At 43.9% G+C, this 27,408-nt stretch overlaps 1 protein-coding gene and 1 long non-coding RNA gene across 4 annotated transcripts in view; one reads left to right on the top strand and one right to left on the bottom strand.

Moving 5' to 3' along the window:
- ATP6V1C1 (ATPase H+ transporting V1 subunit C1) overlaps window positions 1–27,408 on the top strand; it is a 106,245-nt gene that overhangs the window by 24,258 nt on the left and 54,579 nt on the right. The window contains exon 1 of one of the 3 annotated variants that reach the window (XM_075920258.2): window positions 20,131–20,277. The exons of 1 other annotated variant lie outside the window; for it this stretch is intronic. The gene's annotated coding sequence lies outside the window, so the exon portion shown is untranslated. Of the gene's footprint in view, window positions 1–20,130; window positions 20,354–27,408 lie in introns of those variants that run through there. One more of the 3 variants, XM_006122399.5, reaches the window with a different exon arrangement.
- LOC149525244 (uncharacterized) lies at window positions 2,334–20,031 on the bottom strand. The gene is made up of 3 exons (XR_016348695.1): window positions 19,692–20,031; window positions 5,926–6,170; window positions 2,334–5,481 (listed from the first exon to the last, which is right to left on the bottom strand). It is a non-coding gene; the product is annotated as an uncharacterized LOC149525244 (long non-coding RNA).

Raw genomic sequence — 27,408 nt, 5'->3', positions numbered from 1 at the left:
GCTCCCAGTAGCTGCAGTTCACTGTTTTCAGTTAAGGCGAGCTGCAAGAAGTGGTGTGGGCCGAGCTATTGCTTCCTGCAGCCAATGGGAGCTGCAAGGCCCTGTGCCTATGGATGCTTAAATAAAACATTTCACAGCCCCACCAGTGACTTACATGAGCGGGCCCACAACCCAACTTTGAAAACTCATTTTTTAAACCAAGGGTGGGGAACCTTTTTTGGTTCAGAGGCCACTGACTAGAGATGTAAGCGACTAGTCAACTATCTGAAAAGCATAAGCATCAGAGAGAGGCAGCAAGGCGAGGGAAGCAGGAGCTAATGTTGGGGGGAGCCAGCTTAAAAGCATGTTCCCCCCAGCACTGTCTCTTCAGGGGACAGGGGAGATAGAGGCACAGCGGGAAACCGTGTGAGTGGGGACTGAAGAAGTCTCTGCTCACACCACTCCTGCGATTCTACTTTTGAAATGTACAGGAGCCCCACTAAGGTGCCGCCGTGAACAGTGGTTGCTAGACTAATTGAATAGTCAATGGGATTTCTGTCAACTATTTGATTAGTCTATAAGGGTGTCTCCACCTTTGATCTTGCCACACTTCAACTCCCCCACTGGCCCTGAACTTCCTGTGGCACCTCAGTCTTTGAAATGTACAAGAGCCCCAATGGGTTAGAATAGTGAGATTATTTTCTGTATTGGACACTGGTGCAATTGCTACTGAAATACTGCGATCAGTTCTAATATCTACAATTCAAGAAGGATGTTGAAAAATTGGAAAGCATTCAGAGAGGAGCTACAAGAATGATTAAAGTAGAGATATTATTGGTTAAATATTGGTTAATTGAATAGTCCAGTAACCTCATGAATTCTTAATAGTAGACTATTCTATAGTCCCTGAGGGTGGGGCCAGCTGCCAGTACAATCCGGCCCCACTCCGGAGGAGCACCCTGTCTCTCTGAGCTGCTGCCTCTGATGCAGGGGTGGCAGTAGCCCCTATCCAGGGAAGGGGAGGGGGGGCTCAGAATTCCTGGACCCAGCATGAGCTGGACATGAGCCAGGCTGCCTGCCTATCTCCTAATACACTTTAAATGCAGAGCCGCAGCGGTGGTAGGTCTCAGATGCATCACAGCCAGGATTGAGACAGGCTGCTAGCCAAACTGCTAAAAAATTTACAGGTGGGAGAGGGGGAAATGTGCGTAGTCTATAGCATTAACTTATAAACTTTTGCTTATCAGTTAATCAATTACATCCCTAGATTAAAGAAGTCTTTATTTATAGTGATAAACTCAGAGTCCAGTCTTAAAGAAAAAGTTAATTGGTTACTTAATTATCATCTTTATGTACTCACATAGAGAACAAACATTAATGGGCTGTATAATCAAGCAGCAAAAGGTATAATACGATCTAACAGCTGAAAGCTATACCTAGACAAATCCAGAATGGAAATAAGGTGTACATTTTTACCAATGAGGGTAATGAATCTTTGGAGTAATTTATAAAGATAATGGTGCATTCGCTATCACTGAGAATTTTTTAATCAAGAGTGGATATTTTTCAAAGAGATGCACTGTAGGAATTATTTTGGGGAAGTTCTATAGTCTGTGTTAGGTAAGAAGTCAGGTTAACTGGTGGTCACAATGGTCCCTTCTGGCCTTGGAATCTAATGTATTTGAGAAAGAGAGGCTATTTCAGGGGTCAGCAACCTTTCAGAAGTTACCACCAGATTTGCCCAATACTTTGGGATATGCTCATTTATTATGGTTACTCTTATGGGTCTGGGGAAGGTTATCAATTCTATCAGTGTGCTGCTTGTGCTTACTTGTGTTCTTATATGGAACTGAATCCTCTCCATGCTGCCAATTCCCTCTCCCACTGGAGCTCTTCTGCAGGAACTAGGTTCCGCAGGATGTTGTTCTTCCCACCTGAGCAACACACAGACACTCACACCCACTAACAGAGCATGGGTAATCAGCACTCACAAGCTGACCCCTTATATGTCCCTGGACTCAGCAGGCTGGGTTTAACAGCAATGCCACATTGCACCCTCATGTGCCTTTGGACTCAGTGGGCTGGATTAAACAGCACTTTAGGCTGCCATCCTCATATGCCCCCAGATTCAGCACCCCCTAATCCCCTCTTTCACACCACAATCGTTCACCAGTAAACCACACGATGAGCAAACCCCACAGGATTTTGAGCACTACAGGGATCTTTAGCTTGGGTACAAGAAGCGTTGTTGCAGAGCGAATGGGGAAGCCAAAAACAAAAAAACAAACAAACAAAAAAACCACCTCTTGAGGAAGAGTGAGTGAAAGAGAAAGAAAGAGAGAGAAGCAACCATCTTAACAATTAAAGTTATTTATTATATATATAGGGAGCCAAACACACAAAACAGTTACAATATTAAATCTAAACTGGAACTGATGACAAATGTTAGGGCTAGCTAACCATATAACAGTTTACATAGGGCAGAGTCAGGAGGCTATGCTTAGAGAGGTAGTTGATGAGAGAGAGAGAGAGACCTCACCACTCCATGGAGCTTGCACTGATCGGGGTTCCCAGATGATGATGGTAGCCGGGGGTTCAGAGGGCAGGAGACAAGCAGAGAAGAGCCCCCAGCACGATCAGACAGGAGATGAAGAAGTCTCAATGGAACTGATGCAGTTTAAATCCAGGTATCAGAACAGTTTTTCTTGGGGCAAGGATAGGAGTTTTTTTAGGGATAGGACAATAGTTCAAAGAGAAAGAGGCAAGACAATAGAGACTGATCACCCCTGGTTATGGGTGATGTTCCTTGAACTAGCTCACTTTGCAACTAGGCAGCTTCAGTATTTTGGATGTCAATAGGATGCATTACTAGAATTGGTCTGATAATGACTAATTTGGGTATGAGCAGGCCTGGGTTCATTAGCATCTGGAGTAGAGATTTCCCATCAGGTAGTGCTTCTTTGCTTTCGGTATCCCATAGTTCACTGCGGTTCCTGCCTTGGAAGAGCTGGTCTCCATTCTGTATGCTAATGAGATGTCCCTCTGTTCTATCTTAAATGCAGATGAGGCTGGGGTGTTTCCTTAATTAGTTTAGGTGTGTCTTCCCCTGCATCTTCCTTGATTTGTCTGATTCTAGCAGACACCTAGGGAGAGGGGTGGGGTGATGGTTTTCCATGAATGTCACTCCCTGGCTCCCCAAGAGCACAGTGCTGGTAGGTAACAAAGTGGAGTGCCAAGACTTAATTTATTCACTTCTATGTACGGGTCTGAGTGCCAATGATACTTTTTAAAGTCAATAATAATCCTCATTATAGAATCTTCTTTAATAAATAAAGATGCAGATCTTATCGTTTAGTGTGATCCTTGTCCTTGCTTTGCCTTGTGGAGTTCTCTGATCTCGGCCTCATAGTTTGATACTTCAAGCAGCACACAAGCCAACGAATGTTCAGTCATTAACCGGCTCCAAGAGGGACAAAGAACTGTCTTCATATGTGAAAATATCTGTTCATAGAGATATGTAGATCCAAAGGCGAGAGCAGTGAAAATGCCACTTTCTTCAAACAGTCAAATTTCACAGGAAGTGAATTCCAACAGGTCATGATAGAGACCCCATGATCTTACTCGGTAGCCTCGAGTGTGCACCGCAGATCCCTACACTTTGAGGCCCATAAGTCTGAGCATTTTAATTCAATAAGCTGCATTTCAAAATCCTCAAGACCCACCCACTGAAACACTGTCAAGTCTACATTGCTGGCAGCAAAGTTATCTGGTTTGATTAGAAAGGAAAACATCAGCTAAAATGTTGGCAGTCTTAAAATCTAGCAAAAAATTTTGATGTGAGTTCTTACATGCATATTCTAATCACTGAGGTTGATGTTTCATAGTTCTTTAAAATGCTGGAATAGCAGAAAGTCGAGGTGTCAACGTCCTGAGAAAAAATGGCAAGTAGAGCAACAAATGCCTTTCATGTTTCAAAAAGACCTAGAACAGTTTGGCGTGCACCCTGCAGCTGGAGGCTGAGTTTGTTTAGATGCACGGTGATGTCAGTTAGAAACATTAGTTGCGTGACATTTGTCATTATCCTGTTCAGAATAATTTTGACCTTTTTCTGACAAAAAAAAATATTGATTGCATCAAGACAATCCACAAAGCATGTCAAAACCTTCCCATGGCATAACCAATTAACACTGAAGATGTTAACATTAACATTGGTATGTGAAGCGGTATGTCCTTGTATTCACTGTCCCTTCAAACTGCTGATGCGTAAAAGGCAGATCAAGCAACAAGAAAATTCACGAGCTTCACCATTGTAGTTATCACATTATTAAACTCAGTTAGAAATCTTGGCACAAAGATTTTCTTGGCGAATAATGCAATGAAAATGTACTGTCAGGTGGCCGATTTCATCCTCAATGATCTTTACAAATCCCCTCTGTTTTCCAATTATAGCAGGGGCACCTGCAGTTGTCTCAGAAAATATTTTTCTGGTATCAATTCCCTCTTTCCTCAAAATGATTAATAAACATCTTCGCTAGCTCTTCCCATTGTTATGCCATGTATGGCTTTTAGGCAGCATAGCTCTTCTCGAACTTTGACCGAGGCAAAGTATCTTGCAAGAACTACTAACTTGTGTTATGTCATTTATGTCCACACATTCATCAAGCGCAACACTGAATGCCACTGCATCTTTTAATGCCACCATCTGCTGTTTGTTAATGTTTTCTGCCATTTCACCAATACATCTCACCACTTAAATGGCAGACAAAGACAAATCTTTTATTCTGGAAATGACTGTGTCTTTATTGGGCAAGCCATTGAACAAAACATCTGAACAACTGAAAAAAGCCTCTTTTATATTATCTCCATCTGTAAATGGCTTTCCATGTTTTGCAACACAACGTGGAATTTTGTAACTTCCTTCTGTGTCTTGATTTATAATGACAGAGAAGTTAGTAAAGACACTGATTTGCTTTTCATATCTCGTGATGGCTTGTTTGATTGACTCAGTCTTGTCCACTTCATCCTTGAAGGATTTCTCATGCATTGTCTGAAAATGTTGTTGGACACTTGATATGTGACAAACAACGCTCTCACAACATAAAGCACAAACAGTATGGTCTTTATGTTGAACAAATCCGTATTCGTCTGTCCAAGAAGGCTGAAATGAGCAAACATATAACTTTGCTTTCTTAGGAGCCACCATTAGTTGCTGAGATCCTATTCTTCCTGCTGCCAGAATCTCTGTATATATATATTTTTAAATATACTATTTTGATGGCTTTTTTACTTCCTTCCCTCTGGCTTTGGCTGCCTCAGAATAACATGAGACTAGTGCACGTGGGGGAAGCTGGAGACTGTCAAAGAGCAATAGTTTTTCCAGTCAGTATTATGCATATGCAAAAGGCAATAGTTTTTCAAAATATGCAGTTCATCAGTGGTTCCCAACCTTTTTGAGCTCATGAACCTCTTTTCAATCTATTAACATTTCTCGGATCCCCCTCCCTGGGGAAGAAAGGAAAAGAAAAAGAAAAAAAGATAAAACATTTCAAAAAACTTTCCATGCACCTCCTGCAGTACTGTTCTGAACCACCATGGGTCTGCAGTCCACAGGCTGGGAACCACCGCAATACATATTTAATCCCCCAGCTTCAACCCCTGACAGCAGCAATCCGCCCACCCACCATGTGTTCTAGGCCCCAAACGACGACAGCAGCCACCCCGCAATGCAGCCTCCAGTGGCAGGTGGACCCCAATGTGGCTCTGGCCGCCTGCAGCTTCAGCAGCCTCCCCACTCCCGCAGCTTCAACAATGCCTGGTCCCCAACTAGCCCATGACTTCAATACTCCCTCCACCCACAGCTTCAACATCCCCTGGTCCTTAACCCACCCACACCCTCAATGTGGCTCTGTCCCCATCCCCTCCAGCGGGTGCAGCCATGATACTCACCTTCCAGAAGCAGGAGGAAAGCAAGTGCTGCTGCAGAGGTGGGAGGGCTTAGATACGTTTTTTTTTTTTGCGTCGCCACATAAGCATACACGTTAAGGGAACACTGGCGTAGGCTCCCGGCTGCATGAGGGAGGAGGGGCAAGGTTGAACTCCTGCATCGTGTGCCAATGAGAATTGGCTTGCATGCCATTTGTGGGTTGCCAACCCCTGGGCTATTTTGTATGGCTTGAGGTTTGTCAGCAGTACTGAAAGAGAAATTTAAATGATATAAAGGTGGGGAAAATAAGACAGTAAGGTAATTACTAAAAAGTTTCATTTGAACAAAGAAAAATCCCCCCGGTGGTTCCCAAACTTTTCAACATCACGCCTCCCTTTTTGATTTTTGAAAAACCCTCACGCCCCCACAGAACTGACTGGGGCAGCAAAACTTGATTTGGGGGGGGGTGGGTCGCCTCACGCTCCCCTGGAATTTCTTCACGCCCCGCCCCAGGTGGGCATGCCCCCCCAGTTTGGAAACCCATGGTTTATTCAGTATACAGGACTGTTTGATCCAGAATCTCTTGTTATCAAAGGCACATAAGTAAGTACACCCACCAGTAAGTTACATTATTTCTGTTGTATTTAGCAACCTCTACGTTCAAAGATACCATTTGCTGTATAAAGGATGAGGTACCTTAATCAAAAAAATTTTATCAGGTACCCTGAATTAGAAGTTATAGTACTTATTATCCCTTTTATCCTCAAAAGGGTTTATAAATGTTAGTAAATAAAATACATTAAACTATTCCTACCATAGCATTTCAACTCCATATGAAAAAACTATTATAGACTTTAACAAATTCTAAATCAAGATTGTATTATAGCTCTTATCTGGAATGTAACCATTCAGAGTCATTCGTTTCTTCAAGTCTTTGGTTTTTAGTTATCAATGAAAGTAATTAGGTTGGTTAAATCCACATTGACTATTATTTAATCTATCCTTGCTCCTTACAAATGGATACGTTTTCCCAGTATTTTTCTAAGTAGCAATGTTAGCCTTCATTCCCACAATTCTCTCCCCACCCCCTTTAAAGATAAATTACTATGTTTGCTCCTCTCCAGACCTCTAGGAGCTCTCTTATCCTCCATGAGTTCTTAAAGATAATTGCTAAGGGTTCTAAGTGCTTCAACTATATCCTTAAAGTATCCTAGGGCGAATTTTATCAGGCCCTGCTGACTTGAATATATTTAAATATCCTTTAACCTATTATTTCCCTATTCTGCCATGTATTTCTTCCCCCTCCTTAATACTATTTTAAGCTTCTGATCACAATAAGAACATAAGAATGGCCATACTGGATCAGACCAAAGGTCCATCTAGCCCAGCATCCTGTCTGCCGACAGTGGCCAGTAACAGGTGCCATCCATCTCCAGCCTTTGACACAGAGGCCAGGGACACTATTCCTTACCCCCTGGCTAACAGCCTTTTATGGACCTAACCTCCATGAATTTATCTAGCTCTTTTTTAAACTCTGTTATAGTCCTAGCCTTCAGAGCCTCCACTGGCAAGGAGTTCCACAGGTTGACTGTGTGCTGTGTGAAGAACTTTCTATTATTAGTTTTAAACCTGCTACCCATTAATTTCATTTGGCTGGAATCCTCTAGTTCTTATATTATGGGAAACAAGTAAATAATTTTTCTTTATTTACCCTCTCCACAACACTCATGATTTTATATACCTCTATCGTATTCCCCCTCAGTCAGTCTCCTCTTTTCTAAACTGAGAAGTACCAGTCTCTTTAGCCTCTCCTCATCTAGGACCTGTTCCAAACCCCTAATCATTTTAGTTGCACTTTTCTGAACCTTTTCTAATGCCAAAATATCTTTTTTGAGGTGAGGAGACCACATCTTTACGCAGTATTCAAGATGTGGGCATACTATAGTTTTAACTTTTTTCATGAGGCCTGAAGGAAAATAGGCATTAAACCCCTCAGCCTTTTTGGGATCATCCACTATTGGCAAATGGACTTACATTTTCCTACCTCTTTCTCTTAGGGATGTCAACATGTAGTCAACTACAGAATAAGGATATTAAGAGGCAGGTAACTGACTAATCATGTAGTCAATAAAATTTGTATCGACTACACGATCAGTTGATAAGGGAAGGCAGTCTGTTCCAGCTCATGTTGGTCCAAGAGCTACCCACCCTGTGTCTGTGAAGTTTAAATGTAGTAGGAGCCTGGCACGCAAGCAGCCCTGCTCCTACTAAATTTAAACTGCAGAGCCAGAGCAGCTCATAAGGAGCTGGCTTTAAATAGGCTTCCCCTGAGTACAGGATCCACTCCCTTCCCCCGGCCCCACACTGCTGCACGGAGGGTATGGGGGGCAGGCTGGAGTGAGAAACTGGCTTTCAAGCAGGCTCCCACATGTGCCGGCTCCCCAGACCTGCCTGTCCCCATCCCCAGCTGCCTCCTACAGCAGGGGAGGGAAGAGGCAGCCAGTCTGCACAGAGAACTGTTTTTTAAACTGGCTCCCCTGGTGGACTGGCTCCCACCTACCACCCAGCGCTGCTGCCTCCGATATAGAGGAAGCAGCACAGGGTGGCAGAGGGTTCCCAGGGAGCGGTGCCAGGAATGCACTAGCTGAAGCACCTGCCCCCGTGGAGTGTTGAATAGTCGTGTAACCGCTAGATTTCATGCAGTTCCATGACTTTTTAATTACACGATAACTAACATCCCTACTTTCTCTTACTCCTAATATATTTATAGAACCTCTTCTTATTGCTGTTAGGAATCGGAGTGTACACTAGAGTCCTTCTGGAAGCAAGGGCATGCAGCAGAGCTAATTACTGGGTAACCTAGTGAATACAACTAGCCTTTAGCAGGCTGCTTGATGGGCTATTAGAGATGTAAATGCCCATTAAAAAAAGATAAGCAGTTAAAAGATATAATTTTGATCTTTTAACCAGTTAACTGGAGGTCTAATGCAGAGCAGCTGCCTGGCCCTCCATGGGTAGGTCTGCTCCATCCCAGCTGGGCCATCATACTGCCAATGGAGAGGGACAACTGCACCACAGGCGGGATCCTAGCGGTTGGGCCACTGCACCGTGGGTGCATTTTCCATTCTTGCGTGGGCTGAATTTTCTTTCAGGTGGGCTGAAATTTCTTGTGTGTACCATCAATATTGAGGTTTTATGCGGATGTGCAGTGTATCCCAGTACAAACAAAAACCCTAGTATAAATATATATATTTTAAAATAGTCTATAGGTATGGAAAACAATATATTTAAACAAGCGATAATTAACAACAAGCAATACTTAAGATGTTTATGTAATAAGAAATTAAATAAAAATAATTAACACTATTCTTGAAGTACATATATTATCATCCTAACAACTCAAGCTAGTAAACACACCAAAATGGGGCATACTGGAAATAGCTATATAAATAAACCAAAGACATGGCCATTAAGTAAAAGCCTAAAAAATATGCATAGCTTTAAGATGCTAAACAAATTTATGAGTAAACCAGAAATAGTCATGCTCTCCTTGAAAATATTAATACAATATTTATTGACACCATAAAGCAGAGTAAAAGTATTCACTGAGACTTATACTCTTTCTCTGGGAAATGTTTAGGATCCATGCTATGCAAATGAAACAGAGACTTGTAAAAACAGATAAAAGTTCTGGTTTGAAACTTTCATCCTGTGTGTGTCACTAACTCAAAGAGCAGAAGCCCCTAGAGCTCTTGCCTTGAATCCAACTCCAACTGAAAGGCCAAACAAATTAAACAGGATATATGCTAAAGTTCTTCCAGTTTTAACAATTTACTGTGAATTAACTAGTAACACAGGATTTTAAAAAATCATTAAGATCAGAGTTTGCAGAGCTCTACAACACTAAAAAAATTCTGTGAAAAGAATCCTTTCCTACCTTAAGCCATTAACACCTATGTAAAGTTGTTTGAAATGTAATCATGCAAATGCCTTTTGTTCTAGTATTCAAAAGCAGTCTAAAAGCTTTTAGCCCACCTGAAATTTTGGCACCCATACAGCCTGCCTCAGCCCAAGAGAGTCCTGTGTCTGCAGGCCAACTACGGCTGCTGTGCTGAGATAGTCTGGCTGTTGCTGCCAGCTGCTGGTCTGCTTCTGCTGGGCCTGCCATGACTCAGATACTGCTTCCCCGGCTGTTACCCAGTAAACATGCTATTAAGGCTAATGCTTACGAGGTAACAAGTTAACCTTTTACATCCCTCTTGGCTATACTGCCTAATAGCTTGAAAGGCAGCTCTTAAGCCCAGCCATAGCAGGTATAGGTTAGTGGCTGTAAGAATTCTAGATTTGCTCTAGATAACTTAGTTTTAAAGCTTGGTTCTTACCTTTGGCCTCGACTCTAGCTGATTCTTGGTACCTAATTAAGCTCACACTGAGGTCTTCTTCAAATTTGGGAAATGTACTCAGAGTGTTACACATCTAGCTGTGGCAATCTGTTCCATCTTGTATTTACATGTCACACTATGAGTAAGATTACCACAACTGAAGAAGAGCTCTGTATAAGTTTGAAAGCTTGTCTCTTTCTCTCTTCAACAGAAGTTGGTCCAATAAAAAAATATTCTCTCATCCACCTTGCCTGTCTGATAACCTGCCTTGAGTTTCTTCACTGACATACGATGGACAAGAGTACTGCTCTAGATTGAGGGGAGTATCCCAAGGCATGATACAGTCTGTACAGATTCTTTTGTTCCAAGTATCACGTTTATTCTTAGCTTGTTATACCTTTTCTTCTACCCTACTTGTTTTCTGCTTGAGAGTTATAGGTTGCCTATATACTTCCTTTATGCCATTTGTTCTTATAGTGATTTCTGATTAGGATGATTATCATAACAGGAATGGACATACTGCACTTTAATTGCCAGGCTTTTTTATATCACAGCCCTCAGAATCCCCTGCTTTTTCAAAAGGATATTGTACCTTATCTCATACAGGTTAGGCAAGCTTATTATTCTCCCTAAGTGTCTTCCATAGTATATCATTTGCTAACTGCTAGGTACAGCGGCGGATATAGGGTAGGGTAAGCGGGGCGGCTGCCCCAGGCCCCACACTTTAATAGGCCCCACGCATGCGCTACTACCTGTCGGCTGTGGCCAGGGCGCATTCCAAAAGATTGTGCTGCCCCGGGCCCCGCGCTTCAATAGGCCCCACGCAACTCTCATCCGCCCCTGGCTAGGTATATTTATAGAAGTGAATACTGGTTTCCCACCTGATAGGTTGGAGCTATGGGTCATATAAAGCATTTATAACATTGTTACATAACACACGTAATGGCTTATTTGATAGTCTGTGTTGATATATATTGTATTTTACCTGTCTTCAAGAGACTGTCTATAGCAGCACCTGATCCTGCTGCTTAGTTGTATTAGTTGTTTTTACTGGAAACCTAACTGATCAAGGGTTAATAACGCAACCATAAATAGATGACTCATGCATTTTTAACTTAGACAAGCTTTAGACAAAAATAGAAATTATTAGTTTTTAGATGGTTTTGAGCTTTATATGACTCATGTATAATAGAAACATAATTATATATACCTAAAATCCTTGTCTATGGAAGAAGATGCCACTGCATAGTAAAATTACACCAGTGAGGCCATACCTAGAGTATTAATTATAAACAAGTCAAGGCATTTCAAGTAAAAAAAATATTTTAATACACTCAAGGAGAATTAGAGAGCAACAAAAATGATCAAAGGATTGGAGGAATGGACTTACTGTATGAAGAGACAGATAAAGATTTTTACCTTGCCTAAAAGAAGACACAGAATGGTAGATTTAAGTGTCTAAGAGTGTGAACCTCAAGGGCTGGACTTCCTGTGAGAGTCATTGGGCTGCATACATCCATGCAATGGAAGTGAGATGGTGAGAACCAACAGTGGCTTTATACCACATTTATGCCTCTACTACCCTGCAGATGCAAGGGGCTGCTTTGGCCCATTATACTGGTCTCAGTTGCTGTTACCTGTACCCAGGTGAAAACTGAAAAAGGCGGAATCATAGAATACTAGGACTGGAAGGGACCTTGAGAGGTCATCGAGTCCAGTCCCCTGCCCTCATGGCAGGACCAAATACTGTCTAGTCCATTCCTGATAGACATAGATCTAACCTACTCTAAAATATCTCCACATATGGAGATTCCACAACCTCCCTGGGCAATTTATTCCAGTGTATAACTACCCTGACAGTTAGGAACTTTTTCCTAACATCCAACCTAAACCTCCCTTGCTGCAGTTTAAGCCCATTGCTTCTTATTCTATCCTCAGGGGCCAAAATGAACAAGTTTTCTCCCTCCTCCTTATGACACCCTTTTAGATACCTGAAAACTGCTATCATGTCCCCCCTCAATCTTCTCTTTTCCAAACTAAACAAACCCAATTCTTTCAACCTTCCTTCATAGGTCATGTTCTCTAGACCTTTAATCATTCTTGTTGCTCTTCTCTGAACCCTCTCCAATTTCTCCACATCTTTCTTGAAATGCGGTGCCCAGAACTGGACACAATACTCCGACTGAGGTCTAACCAGTGCAGAGTAGAGCAGAAGAATGACTTCTCGTGTCTTGCTCACAACACACCTGTTAATGCATCCCAGAATCATGTTTGCTTTTTTTGCAATGGCATCACACTGTTGACTCTCATTTAGCTTGTGGTCCACTATCACCCCTAGATCTCTTTCTGCAGTACTCCTTCCTAGACAGTCGCTTCCCATTCTGTATGTGTGAAACTGATTGTTCCTTCTTAAGTGGAGCACTTGGCATTTGTCTTTATTAAACTTCATCCTGTTTACTTCAGACCATTTCTCCAATTTGTCCAGATCATTTTGAATTATGACCCTGTCCTCCAAAGCAGTTGCAACCCCTCCCAGCTTGGTATCATCTGCAAACTTAATAAGCGTACTTTCAAAAGAAGGAGTACGCCAGAAAGAGATCTAGGGGTTATAGTGGACCACAAGCTGAATGAATTATGTATATTCAAGCACACAAATAATTATTATCAATTTACCTAGTGTAACAGCCCTGTATTCCCAATCCTGCAGGAGTACCTTGTGGACCAGCGGGAAAGGTGGGAAGGGATAAAGGAGACCCTCAGGCCACATCTCCTAGGGAGCCCTGCCCCATGAAGGAACAGAACCTTGGACACATCCTGTTCGGCCTGGTGGCAAACAGGTCCAGAAGAGGAAACCCCTACTTGCGGAAGACTTGGAGGGCCATGTCCACTCTGAGGGATAACTTGTGGCTGCAAAAGACCTTCTTAGCTGATCTGCCAGAATGTTCTGGGACCCCGGGAGATAGGAGGTAACTGGGTGAATATCCGCCCCGATGCATAGCTCCCAGAGCTGTAGGGCTTCCTAGCACAGAGGAGGGGAGTGGCCCTACCTGTTGATATAATAAGTGACTGCTGTGGAAGAAAACAGACACTGCCAACATACTAGTTGGAGAATTCAAGGACCATCTTGCCCCAAACCAAAGGAGAAAGGTGCACAGGTGAGGAAGACTGCCCAAAGCTCCCTGACATTGATACACAGGGAGAGGTCATCCCTTAACCACATACGTTGAGTCTGCATGTCCCCAAGGTGGGCCCCCCCAACTAGTGTTAGATGCGTCCGTCACTCATCTGAGGGTAAGCAGAGGTCTGGTGAATGGAACTCTGGTGCAGATCACCTCCTCCTGAGTCCACCAGTCCAGAGAGCACAGGACATTGTGTGGAACTGTCACCTCTCTGCCAAAGAGTACAGGGACGGGTTGTGCACTTGCGCAAGCCACATCTGTAGAAGGTGAGTTGAATGACATAGGTGCATGCAGCCATCAGTCCCAGGAGACACATGCAAGCCATGGCCGTGGTCATCGGGAACTCCTGCATGCCCTGGACAGCCACTTTGATCACCAGGAAGCGGGATCTGGGAAAGGAGGCCATGGTTGACACTTGAGTCCAGGTGGGCCCCCACAAACTCTATGACCTGGGTTGGAACCAGAGTCAACTTGGCCACGTTCAGGAGCAGCCCCAGCTCGCGAAAAATGTCTTGCATTAAAGCGATGTGGGCTGATCCAATGACCGTCATGACCAGTAAGAAGGAACTGAGGGGGTGGAGGGCCAGCAGAGGTATATATTAGCTAGCCTAACAAGTACTGCTAAAGGAAAAACTTCTGATGACACGTGCATGCAGCATGCACACACCTATCTGGAACGGACATGAGCAATCACTCAAAGAACAAGGAAACTATGAGCTAAAGCTACCTATTTTCTCTTCTTGCTACTGTAGTAACTCTTTGAAGGACTCTGGAACAGGCACAGCAGACTAATTAAAAGAACAATAAATCTAACTTCTAAGCCAATGGCCTCCAACCTTTTTACATCCAAGATCACTTTTTAAATGACAGAACAAGCCAAGATCTACTGCCCCGCCTCTTCCTTGAAGCCCCGCCCTCTCTGTTCTCCTCCTCGCCATCACTTGCTATCCCCAACCCTTGCACTGCTGCTTTTTTCCCCCCAATTCTTCTGTAGGAAGAAATTTTTCCAACATTTGGCCTGTCTAGACTTGACCAAATGTCAGAAAAACCCCTTCTTTTGGAAGCCCCCTTATTCCTCATGGAAAGAGGAATATAGGGGTGACCAAAAGATCATGTTTGCTCTTCCACTAAAAGAAGTGAAAGAACAAACGCATCCCTGGACGCAGAAGAGTTTTTCTGGGGTATCTCCGGAATCCTGAAAAACTCCTGCAGTCTAGACATACCCTCGCTGGGTTGAGACAGGATGTGTAGTCTCTGAGGTGGGAATGAGGGATTTGGGTGCAGGAAGGGGTGAGAGGTGCAAGCTCTGGGAGGAAATCTGGATGCAGGAGGAAGTGGATAAGGGAACACTGGCTCGGGGAGGAGGCTCCAGGCCGGGCAGTGTTAAGGTCAGATGTAGGGTTAGGGTACTAAGTAAGCCACAGACTTCTGGATGTGAGGGTTCAGGAATTTGAGTTGGGGTATGTGAGGGGCTCAGGGCAGGGGGTTCCAGTGTATGACAGGCTGACATCTAGGGTCTGGGGGAAAGGGGAGTGCAGGAGTGTCATGATGCTTGGCCCCAATTGGGGGTTTGTTGGCCAGGCTTATTTTCAAATAAAATACTATGTCAATCACAAAAAGTTTTTGCTTTGTCTTTATTTCTGAGAAGGGCAGGGAACTGTTTGGACAGGGTACCAGTGGGAACAGGTTTCTGCGGCTGGGAACGGGAGAGGGGACAGGGTGCCGGGAGGGCAGGGGACAGGGTGCCAGTGGGGGCAGGTTTCTGAGGCTGAGGAGTGGGGAGAAGGAACAGAGGGCTGGGGAGAGGGGGCAGAGAGTCCTCCCAGGATTCTCCCTCCTCCCCGAGGGAAATCGGCACATGCCCCCTGCAGTGCAGCCAAAGCCCTACGGGTGCCTGCCTCGGGGCCAAACCCCCCTCCTGCGGTGCAGCCACCCCTCCCCCCGCCTCGGCCAAACCCCCGCGGGTGCCTGCCCTGGGCCAAACCCTGGGGCAGACCCCCACTTCCGCAGCGCAGGGAAACTCCTGCGCTAGATTCACCCCTCCAGCGCTGGCGGTGCAGGGAAGCCGCCGCACTCCTCCTCCAGGGCCAATGGCCCCTCCCTCAGTACTCAACAGAGCTGTGAGAGGGGAGCAGCCCGCGCGCTTCCAGAACCCCCGGAAGTGACGCGGGCTTCAGACAGGACTTCCGTCCACCCTGCAGGAAGCTGCCACTACACTAGAGGTAGGTGGGGGTGCCCGAACACCTCGCCATCGACTGGTCGAGGCCTCGCGATCAACCTGTCGATTACGATTGACGGGTTGGTGACCACGGATCTAAGCTATACTCATCATTACCGAAGTATCTGAACACTTTGAAAAAAGACAAAATTAGCAGGCCAAAAAAGTAACTCTTACAAAGCAAAATCTCCCCACTCTATTCTTAAAAAAAAAAGGGGAGGGGTTAGGACAATCATAATCATCCAGGACAACCCATCCTGCTCTGCACCCACTCCATCCCTTCCCCCAGACCTCCTCTTTGAGCAACATGCCACAGGGGATTACTGGGAGACACAGCATTGGCAGCAGGGGTCCCCTCACACTGTGGTGGTGGGATCCGAGCCCAGTTGCCAGACCCAGTGTTCAGCGGAGCGGAGTGGGCTGAGGCTAGGTGTTCTGCTTCCTGCTACTAAGTGAAGTGAAAGACTGGGAAGGAGAAGAGCAGAGCAGGCTCAGGCCAGAGTACTCCGCTTCCCATGGTTCTAACCACCACCGGTGAGTGCAGAGATGAGATCAGCCCTTGCTGCCAGTGCCAGGCTTCCCTCCTTCCCCAGTAATCTCCCACACTGCCCAAAACACAGTACCTGGGGTGGCTGCCCTAAACTGTCTAATGGAAGTGGTGGCTTTGGCTGGGACAGTTTTAAAATACCAAACATAAAATAACCTTCACTCAAAGATTATTATAAATTTACTAGAGGGATGCACTACCCCTCTGTCCACCATAGCCAGACTGTGGCCTCCCCTCCTACCCATGCAGCAGCAGGAGGAGGGGCCACCACCAACCCTTCCTGTGGCCCGATGGGCTTGCCCCAGGATTGGAGCCAGGAACAGGACACTGTGGCTAGATGGAGACTGGGTCCCTGATTGGGCAGGAGGAGGGGGCAGGAGCAGTCTCGGGGCAGGGAATCTGGCTGGGGGGAGGGTGCAGGAACAAGCTGAGGAAAGGGTGTCTGTCTAGAGTGGAGGGGACAGGAGCAGGCTAGGGGCAGGGGGCCTGTTCAGGGGGAAAGGTGCAAGAGCTGGGTTGGGGTAGGTGTCTGTCCCAGGAGAAGGGTTCAGGAGCAGTGTAGGCAGTGCAGGAGCACGGTGGGGGTGGGAGTGAGGATGCATGAGGCACTGGGGGTGCAGGGTCTGGGCATGAGGAGTTGAGGGGACACTTACTTTTTTTTGCACTATGCACCACTCCAGACACCACGTTGCTGTTCCCCCGCAGGAGGGAGAGGGAGCCAATGTCTTCCCCAGGAATTGAAATGGGTGGGAGGGGTGTTCGAATTTACGGGGGGTGGGGGGGGAGTCAGGGCGGATGAGGTGAGAATGTGAGAGTGAAGGTGGGCTGTATGTCACCACACTAAAAATTGAAAAATGCTTCATGACCATTTTATTAGATTTAACTCACGTTTTAACATCGCACAAATTAAAGTTGGTTACTCAAGCCTTCCATGAAGCACTACGTCTACATCCTTCTTGGTTTCTTGTTATAATTTTGCACAACTCTGTTAATGAACTTCTCGAATGCAATGCGTTCATCTTTGGTGGCTTCTCCAGTGTCCGGTACGTCCATTCCTTCAGTTGATATGCTCATTAGTTCATTCACATGATCAGGCACAAGGCAACTTCTTTCACAACACAAACTTCTATTCAGTGATGAAAAAGAATGCTCAACTGTAGCTGTTGTGACTGGGAGTAGCAAGAGATGAATTCCTACTTCTTTCATCCCAGGAGACATAACGCAAAGATTTGGTCGAGCCACTAGTGATGATAAAAAAGAAGTTGAAGTCAAATCTTCATTTATTCGTTGTATGATATTCCACTCTGTGTTCAAATTCTCTATTCTGTCCTGAGCACATGGCAGCCCCATTGCTGGTAGTGCCTCTCTCCACTCAACTGTCAGTGTTTTGTAGGACAGGCATCTGTAAAAGCTACGTAGAGGTTGAGTAGAATCTATAAGTCGCTGTTGTAGATTTTTAAGAAATCAAGTCTGTGTACTTTTTCAGTTGTCTTAAACACTTCTTGTCCTCTTCACTTAAGGATTCAATATAAATGCCTTCATTAGTCAACTTCTGGACTGAAATCTTTGCTTCTTCCAGTACTTTTTCAATGGATAGATTGACCCAGATATACCTTCTGTTGCTGGATCTACTACTGTTGTAGCAGATGCCTGGATGGCATTGTTTAATGACCTAAGTGGTTTCAACAGTAGATTTACGAGAGAGAATGGCAGTAGTCTTCTCTGAACATTCATTGTGCCACTGTTCACTCCGTCACTCTGTTGTCAATGGCCCTGTGCCATCACCTTCTGCTGCCACCTGCCACTGTGACCTCTGCGAGTTGGTTTCTTGAGGTTCCAGCCAGCTCTCAGTGATTTCAGCTGAGCTCTCAGTGGGGGAACCTGGCTGCTAGTACAGTCTGGGCTCTCTCTTACACAAAATCACTGTACCCACAGGAACACTCTCCCCACAGCAGGACTAAGCACTTAGAGCTGATTATCAGTGATTTCAGCTGTAGTGGTCACTTAACAAAAGACTATATAGGGAGCCTAATCAGCTCTTGTCTTTAAACAGTGGAGAGGGGCAGGTCATATAGTACTTGTGATTCAGAAAGACCATCAAGTAAAACATCTGTCCCCACCCTCTCTCTTGATGCCCTCAATCAGTACAGGTTAAGTACAGTTCTACTACCCTTTAGTCATACAATAAGAGCAACAACATTTCATTCCCCCCTCCATCCCTTGCATTCAGTGATTTGTATCCCAACCCCAGCCAAAATCTATCACTTGGACAACACAGCTGTTTGCTAGATACCTAGGTAGATTAGGTGTGACTGTAAATACAATCTGGTCCTGAAGCCTTTTCCCCCAGCTCATCACTAGCAGTCAAGGAGAGCTCATTTTGACTTTGCTTACAAATCATAATTTGAAATTATTAGGTTGGCCAACATCACCAAAATGAATGCATTGACATTGTCATAAAAAACAACAGCTGTATAAGGAAGCTAGTCTATGTTCGTGCTTTTCAGATCTATTACACTTTTTCAGATACACATATCTTATCACACACTGTATATGCTTTTAAAGTGTGTATTAATGTTTCAATTTCAATTCAAATTTCCAAACAATCACTAAATTGGCATGTAACTAGTTCACAAAACTGGGAGCCATGGGGGGTGTAGGGAAATCCGTGGAGGGAGTGACAACATGCACACTTCCCTGCAAGCTGGATCCAGCACAGAGCTGCAGGGCTTTGTCCCTGCCCCCATGGGAAGCTGGTGTTGGTGCTTCAACCTGGGGGGAGGTGGGAGGGGGAGAGAGCATGAAACTGGAGTGCCAGTGCAGGCTCCCTGCTGGGGGGGGGGGGGAGCAGGCAGGCTGAGCTGGATCTGGTGAATGAGGTGGCTGAGTGGAGGGGCAGGAGCAAGGAAACAGCCAGCAGGGAAAGCCACATCCTACTGCTGTGGAACATGCTACCCATGGGGCTCTACCTACCCTTGCCTCCAGCCTGTTGATGCTGACATGATTACCTCACTCTCTCCTCCTGCAGGACATTTTTTATATAGATATAGATGAGATATAGATAGAAAAATCATTACCCGCTCACAAAAACAAGTGAGCAGCACATAAGAAGGCAAGCTCCGAATGTCCTGCATTTCTGACACACTCAAAGCTCCTCAGCTGGGAATTTAAGTTTGTTTAGCAAGGCGGATAATTTTTCCACCCATGTAACTGACTAGTAACTTCAAGCCAAACATCTGGGCATCAGGACCTGTCAGCAACTGACTTTATTTTATTTGTTCAGTGCGGTGGGAGCGGTCCCGGTCTCTGGATATCAGAGAGAAAAGGTGGGTCCTTTCCTCGACCTCTTTTTTGTCTTTGGGGCATTCAGTTTAGTTTCTTACGTGCCGGCAACATCAGAGCTGCCAACAAGCCTAAACTACCAATGGGACATGCCGGCTCCGTTCACCCGGCCTCTCCTTACCTTTCTCAGGCCCCTCTCTTGAGCCTGGTGCCTCATGGACGTTGCCAAGGAGTTCGCTATTTAGTGCTGAGGGAGGGAGGGAGGAGACTGCCCCCTCGGCTACAAAGGCGAGTGTGGGGCCGGGGCGTGCGTGTGCTTGGCGCTAGCGCTCTGCCGGTCTCTCGGGGACAACTCGCCTCCTGGCGGACGTACAGGCCAAAGCGCTTGCTACCGGCCCCGCCAGGCTGGGGGCTGCGCCACAGCGACACCTGCCGAGCAGCGACTCCCCTCACTGCAGCCGCGCACAGTAGCCGGGAGCGATCGCACTCCACGGCCTAGTCCCGCCCCTCGCGGCTATCAGCTCCGCCCCCTCAGCCATCCGTCCCGCCCCCTTCCATCTCCCCGCTCTCACAATCCGCGCTGCTCCTCGCCCCTTTCCTCCCGCCAACCAATCAACAACCTTTTCCGGTGCGTACCCCGCCCCTTCCGTTCCCGGTTCCCCCGGTGAAGCTGTCGCAGGGATCAGCTGACTGGGAGCTCACGTGACTCGCTAACTGCTCCGAGGGGTGGCGGGCGCTGTTGTCACGGGAGGATGGAGCAGTGACGGGTAAATACCCACCGGGCGCGCCAGTGGGATCCGCCCCGCCCCCTCTCTGCCAGGCCCGGCAGCTCCGGGGCCACCGGTGAGTGTGGAGAGGGCAGGGAGGCGCCGTCCCGGAGGCGCAGCGTGGAAGGGCCCGGCCGGGTGCGGGGTGGGACTTGGCCCGGGTGAATGGGGCTGCTGCGGTGTCAGGGCTGGGAACGGGTCACCCCACCGACCATGGAGCCCTTCAGGAGGCCTGGCTTCAGCCCCTCGCTCATTGGATTGGGGAAGAGGAGAGGAGAAGAGAGAGTCCCCGGGCGGGCCTGGCTGCGACTCCTCGGTGGATTGCGAGGGGAAAGGACGCGGAGGGAAAAGACTCCCCCAGATAGCTAGCCCTCGCCTCCGTCCCCGCCGAATAGGAGATAAGGCTGAAACTTAAATTTGGTGTAGGATGTGTGCTGTCAATATAGTCATTTTTTTCTACTGAGTATTTTTAAAAACCATGGTGGCTGACCCTCAGTTTACCCAATGCTTAAAAAAGACCTTTGCCGTAGTCCCTAAAGTGCAAAAAACAACACCCTTCCCCTGAGCTGCATAAAGAGGCCTTCTTGTCAGTAAACCTGTGCTCCACTCAGGCTCATGGAAAATCATACTCTAAACTTAGTGATTTTTGGTCCTAGAGTATTTTATTGTCCAATGAAACACTAAATACCTCTTGATTTTAAACTGTTGTTTAGTCAGATAATAACAGACATTCTTAGGCTCTTGAGGTCTCCAAAAGTTTCAGTTATTGGGGATCATTACAGGCCCTGTTCTATCCTGCCTGAGTCCATCAGTTGTAAATGCAGAAGCTGTGTGTGTGCAGGGTTATATGCTGAGAACTTGTTGTTTCTAGCAACTGGTTCATGGCCATGAACTTCATCTGATCTGAAATATCAAGGGGTTGAAAATGAAACCTTTGCTGTGTTTTTTGTCTTGTGTAAATTTAAGTGAAGCTTTTGTGCAAATCTGGAAATGATTAAGATTCTCCACTTATGGGCACTGAGTCAAATGGAGCACTGTAGTCTACTTGTAATATGGTCTTATGATGTTGTTTAAGTAAATGTGTTTTTCCCCAGCTTGTTTGTACAAAGTTTACATTTCCTCAAATTCTTTCCAGTACAAACATCACTTTCTTGCCATGGCAGACTTCCCTTTTTTAAATGTATAGACAGTAGTAGCAAAGCAGTACATACCCAGAATTGATTTCTGGAAACAATAATGAAGGCATATAGAATAGGAAGGAACCTCAAGAGATCATCAAGGTCTGTCACTTGTATGGTAGATGTTTGTCTAACCTGCTCTTAAAAATCTCCAATGAGAGAGATTCCACAACAGCACTACAAAATGAATGTCAGTGAACTATGGAAATACAACCTAGATGGAGTTACTATATGTAGAGCCCTGTGCGGATACAAAATTAGTATTGACATCTGCAAAGTCTTGGTGGAAAACTGAAACGAAGTCATGAAGCACTTCCACCATTTCTACCTTTTCTGTTACTGTTTTTTTCTTTTGAAACGAGTAAGGTACCTATCCCATCTTTGGTCCTCATCTAATCTATTTGTATATATGTAAACTTGCAATAATCTTAGTAAAGATGGAAGCTGAATGTAAAACACTCTGACTCAATCTAGGAAAATGCCGTATAAAATACATGCCATTTAAGGTACTATTTTGGTTAGGGATATCAACATATAGTCAACTATACAGTTAACCAATAAGTCTAGGCTTATCCGTTAATCTTGTCAACTACATGCTAGGGATGTTAAATTTCAATCAACTAATTGAGTATTCAATAAAATTTCCATCGACTACTGGGTTAGTCAATAAGAGGTGGGTAGGTGGGTGAAGTGCTTGCTATCCTATTGCGCCTTTGCTTTGAACATAAGAATGGCCATACTGGGTCAGACCAAAGGTCCATCCAGCCCAGTACCCTGTCTGCCGACAGTGGTCAATGCCAGGTGCCCTAGAGGGACTGAACCAAACAAATAATGATCAAGCGATCTCTCTCCTGCCATCCATCTCCAGCCTCTGACAAACAGAGGCTCAGGACACCATTCCTTACCCATCCTGATTAATAACCATTGATGGATTTAACCTCCATGAATATAATTAGTTCTCTTTTAAACTCTATTATAGTCCTAGCCTTCACAACCTCCTCAGGCAAAGAGTTCCACAGGTTGACTGTACGATGTGTGAAGAACTTCCTTTTATTTGTTTTAAACTTATCAGTTAACTTATCAGTTAACTGGATAGTTGACTATATGTTGATATCCCTAACCAAAATAGTACCTTAAATGGCATGTATTTTATACGGAATTTTCCTAGATTGAGTCAGAGCGTTTTACATTCACCTGCACATTAATTTCATTTGGTGGCCCCTAGTTCTTATATTACAGGAACAAGTAAGTAGCTTTTCCTTATTTGCTTTCTCCACACCACTCATGATTTCATATACATCTATCATATCCCTGCCTTAGTCTCCTCTTTTCCAAGATGAAAAGTCCTAGTCTTTTTAATCTCTCTTCATATGGCATCCGTTCCAAACCCCTAATCATTTTAGTTGCCCTTCTCTGAACCTTTTCTAATGCCAGTATATCTTTTTTGAGATGAGGAGACCACATCTGTACACAGTATTCAAGATGTGGCGAACCATGGATTTATATAAGGGCAATAAGATATTCTCTGTCTTATTCTCTATCCCTTTTTTAATTATTCCTAACATCCTATTTGCTTTTTTGACTGCTGCTACACACTGCGTTGACATCTTCAGAGAACTATCCACGATGACTCCAAGATCTCTTTCCTGATTTGTTGTAGCTAAATTAGCCCCCATCGTATTGTATGTATAGTTGGGGTTACTTTTTCCAATGTGCACTACTTTATATTTATCCACATTAAATTTCATTTGTCATGTTGTTGCCCAGTCACTTTATTTTGTGAGATCTTTTTGAAGTTCTTCAGTCTGCTTTGGTCTTAACTGTCTTGTGCAGTTTAGTATTGTCTGCAAACTTTGCCACCTCACTGTTTACCCCTTTCTCTAGATCATTTATGAATAAGTTGAATAGGATTAGTCCTAGGAATGACCCTTGGGGAACACCACTAGTTACCCCTCTCCATTCTGAAAATTTACTATTTATTCCTATCCTTTGTTTCCTGTCGTTTAGCCAGTTATCAGTCCATAAGAAGACTATCCCTTTTATCCCATGACAACAGTTATACTTCTTCTATACAGCATCTTCACTACTGTCCATTCTTTACTTCATACTGCATATATGGTTTTAAGAAAATATGCATAGTAATGAAGAAAGGACTATATAGATGTGGCAACAGGCATGTTCCAAAACATTGATAAATTTCACCTGTTCAAAAATTCTTTGAGACTTGACTTTCGGTTTCAAAGAGGTCTTGTACATTACATTCCATCCCTTGTGCCTAGTGTAGTTTAATCATATTTCAAAATCTAATTATTGTGATGCCAAAATTGTTAGTTCTATTAGAATTTCTCTATAATACACACACCTAAAATTGTATTAATATATATTTTGAAAATAAAGAAACATCTGGATATTTCTGTGACAGCTTTTGTAATTTAGTAGTATCAGGCATGTTTATAAAGGAGTATCAAGGAAAATTCAGTATAATAATGCTGTTTAGTCAATGACACTAATATGCGAATTAAGTTGTAATAGTATTCCTGTAAAATTCTAGAGTCTTTTTATTATAAACAAGAATAGACGTTATCAGTAGTACTGAAGTGTTGAATTGAGTGAGGAGCATTTTTTGAGTCAGAGACCACTGACTCTCAGAAAAATCAGTTGGGGGCTGCACAGAAATGAGAAGCAAAAAAAAAAAAAAAAAAAAACACCTCTCACTAACATGGCTTCTGTCAAGGCTGATTCCCCACTCTGACATGATAAATGCAGAAGGGGGGCCCACAAAAGTACCCCAAAACCTTCTCTCTCCAGTCTTTGGTATAAAACTTCCCCCCACAATCCTAAAAACCTAGATTTTTGGGGTCAAAAAAATCCACTGCCACCATCAAGTGCTTTTGAACCCACAAACAGGGGTGGACACTTGAAACCAACCCCAGGCCACCGCAAGCTGTTTTCTCCAAAGAACTTGAAAAAGAGAGAGAAAATATAAACTGCAGTCTGTGGTAGCTGCCCTCTAGTCAGAGGCATGCAGATATCCACAGACAGATTTTCCAGGATGGAGAACTGAACCAATACCAGGTTAATAAAAAAAAAACAAAAAACCTGTTGTTATGAAAACTATACTCCTGTTTCAAGCATAATGACTAGATGGAAAAGTCACCAATTAATATACTCATGGGGGACTCCCATGGGCCAAAACTTAGTTAAAAAAGGGAGGAAAACCCATTTCTAAATGCACAGACATCAGATTCCCATTCCCAAACCATAAAGCAATAACACCTAACGGATTTATCTAGACTTTGTACTACTTACAGATGGTGAAGAGTCTTTTCTTGGAGAGGGACATATTCTCTGTCCCCCTCAGTATCTGGAGAGTCAACTGCCCAGGGACAAAGTAGGGAAAAACCAAACATTCCTTTGTCCCTGTTTGAAATTCCTATCTGCATTTCTATTGGCTGAATGCTACCTGGCTAGATATACGGACATAGTTAACCCTTAGTCCCCAGGCTACTGGCCATCCCGCATGACCATGACAGCCTCTGACTGAGAAGTATTTCTGAAGCAAGATTTTAACATACATTTTGTGACTCTAAACTGGATATAATGAATTTGGTCTTTCTGTAAAAGACCTTATTTTTTCTCGGACTTGTAAATTCAGCTATTAAGCTTCATAGTTTTACATGAGATTACATGTTAGCTCTGGTATACACTAGGGAGTTATTTCGAAATAACCCCTCTTATTTTAAAGTAATAAGCGGAGCATCCACACTACCAAGCCCATTATTTCAAAATAACGGGTGGTTATTTTGAAATATGTATTCCTGCTTTCCTCGGGGATTAAGCTTATTTTGAAATAGTTTTTTTGGGAGTTATCTTTTCGAATTTAGTTATTTCCTAGTGTGGACATGCCCTTACAGTGTAATTAAGTGGATAGGAGTTTTTCAGTCTTTTTTGATAGAATTGGCCAGTTAATTTGACAGTTAAATAAGTTGTCAGTTATTCACTATAGAATTTAAAATAGAGTAAGAAATTGGAGTGAAAAGTCTACAAGAAACTTTGCTTTGTATACTCCAGTTTTCTTTTTTCTGTGTGACTGCTTACACTTTTTTCTCTCCACTCTCCATTGTATTGTATTAGCAGCAAAATTTACTAGTATCTCTGAAATACTGTGTGCCAGCATTTGAAATCAGGATAATCTTTGGTATAACTGCTACCAGCATTAGTGTAAGGGCCTGATGATTCTGGTTTTGTTTAAACAGATTAAAGTTGTGTTTGTTTATATAACGGTTTTCCAGTATTTAAAAGTGATTGCCTGCAAAACCATCTATCTACATATTTGAGGTCACTTGCCTTCAAAGCTGATAGATATTAGTCTCACTTATCACAATGTCTCATCTATCAGCAGACTTTAAAATGTACCCAATGTTTACTAGCCTAAAACCAAAATCTAACAGTGTACAGTGGGGAAAGAAGTGTGTGTGACAGCACTCACATGCAATTTAAAGGAACAAAACAGTGACTTACTGTTTAATTGCAACTGTATTGATGTATGAGGAAGAAATAACTCGCTTAATATCTCCTTCTTTTGTTCTGCCTTATTTTCCTTCTTATAGCCAAATCCCTGCAAGCTGCATGGAAACTTTTTAAAGACACCATAATAGAGGCCCAACTTAAATGTATACCCCAAATTAAAAAACATAGCAAGAGACCTAAAAAGGAGTCACCGTGGCTTAACCACATGTAAAAGAAGCAGTGAGGGACAAAAAGGTATCTTTTAAGAAGTGGAAGTCCAATCCTAAAGATAAATAGAAAGGAACGTAAACACTGTCAAATCAAGTGTAAAAATGTAATAAGAAAAGCAAAAAAAGATTTTTGAGGAACAGCTAGCCAAAAACTCAAAAAGAAATAACAAAATGTTTTTTAAGTACATTAGAAGCAGGAAGCCTGCTAAAAAACCTGTGGGTCCCCTAGATGATCGAGAGATAAAAGGAGCAATCAAGGACGATAAAGCTATTGTGGAGAAACTAAATGATTTCTTTGCTTCAGTCTTCACAGCTGAAGACATTGGGGAGATTCCCAAATCTGCTCCGTCCTTTGTGGGTGATGAATCTGAGGAACTGTCCCGGATTGAAGCGTCATTAGAAGAGGTTTTGGAACAAATAGAAAAACTTAATGTTAACAAATCTCTGGGACCAGATGGCATTCATCCAAGGGTTCTAAAAGAACTCAAATTGGAAATTGCTGAACTATTATCTGTGGTTTGTAACCTATCCTTTAAATCGGCTTCCATGCCTAATGACTAGAAGGTAGCCAACATGACACCAATATTTAAAAAGGGCTGTAGAGGCGATCCTGGCAATTACAGACTGGTAAGCCTAACTTCAGTACTGAGCAAATTAGTCGAAACAACAGTAAAGAATAAAATTGTGAGGTATATAGAAGAACATAATTTGTTGGACAAAAGTCAACATGGTTTCTGTAGAGGTAAATCATGTCTTACTAATCTATTAGAGTTCTTTGAAGGGGTTAACAAACATGCGGACAAGGGGGATCCAGTAGATATAGTATACTTAGATTTTCAGAAAGCCTTTGACAGGGTCCCTCACCAAAGACTCTTGTGTAAATTACATGGCCATGGGATAAGAGGGAAGGTCCTTTCTTGGATTGAGAACTGGTTAAAAGACAGGGGACAAAGGGTAGGAATAAATGGTAAATTTTCAGAATGGAGAGGGGTAACTAGTGGTGTCCCCCAAGGGTCAGTCCTGGGACCAATCCTTTTCAACTTATTCATAAATGATCTGGAGAAAGGGGTAAGCAGTGAGGTGGTAAAGTTTTCAGATGATAGATAACTGTTTAGGATAATCAAGACAGAAGCAGTCTGTGAGGGACTCCAAGAAGATCTCACCAAACTGAGTGATTGGGCAACAAAATGGCAAATGAAGTTTAATGTGGATAA

The sequence above is a fragment of the Pelodiscus sinensis genome, chromosome 2 (genome assembly GCF_052426305.1).
Source record: "Pelodiscus sinensis isolate ZL-2025 chromosome 2, ASM5242630v1, whole genome shotgun sequence".
In the NCBI taxonomy this organism is placed as follows: Eukaryota; Metazoa; Chordata; order Testudines; family Trionychidae; genus Pelodiscus; species Pelodiscus sinensis.
Note: the sequence above shows the minus strand (reverse complement) of the source record. Positions and strands in the feature narration are given on the sequence as shown.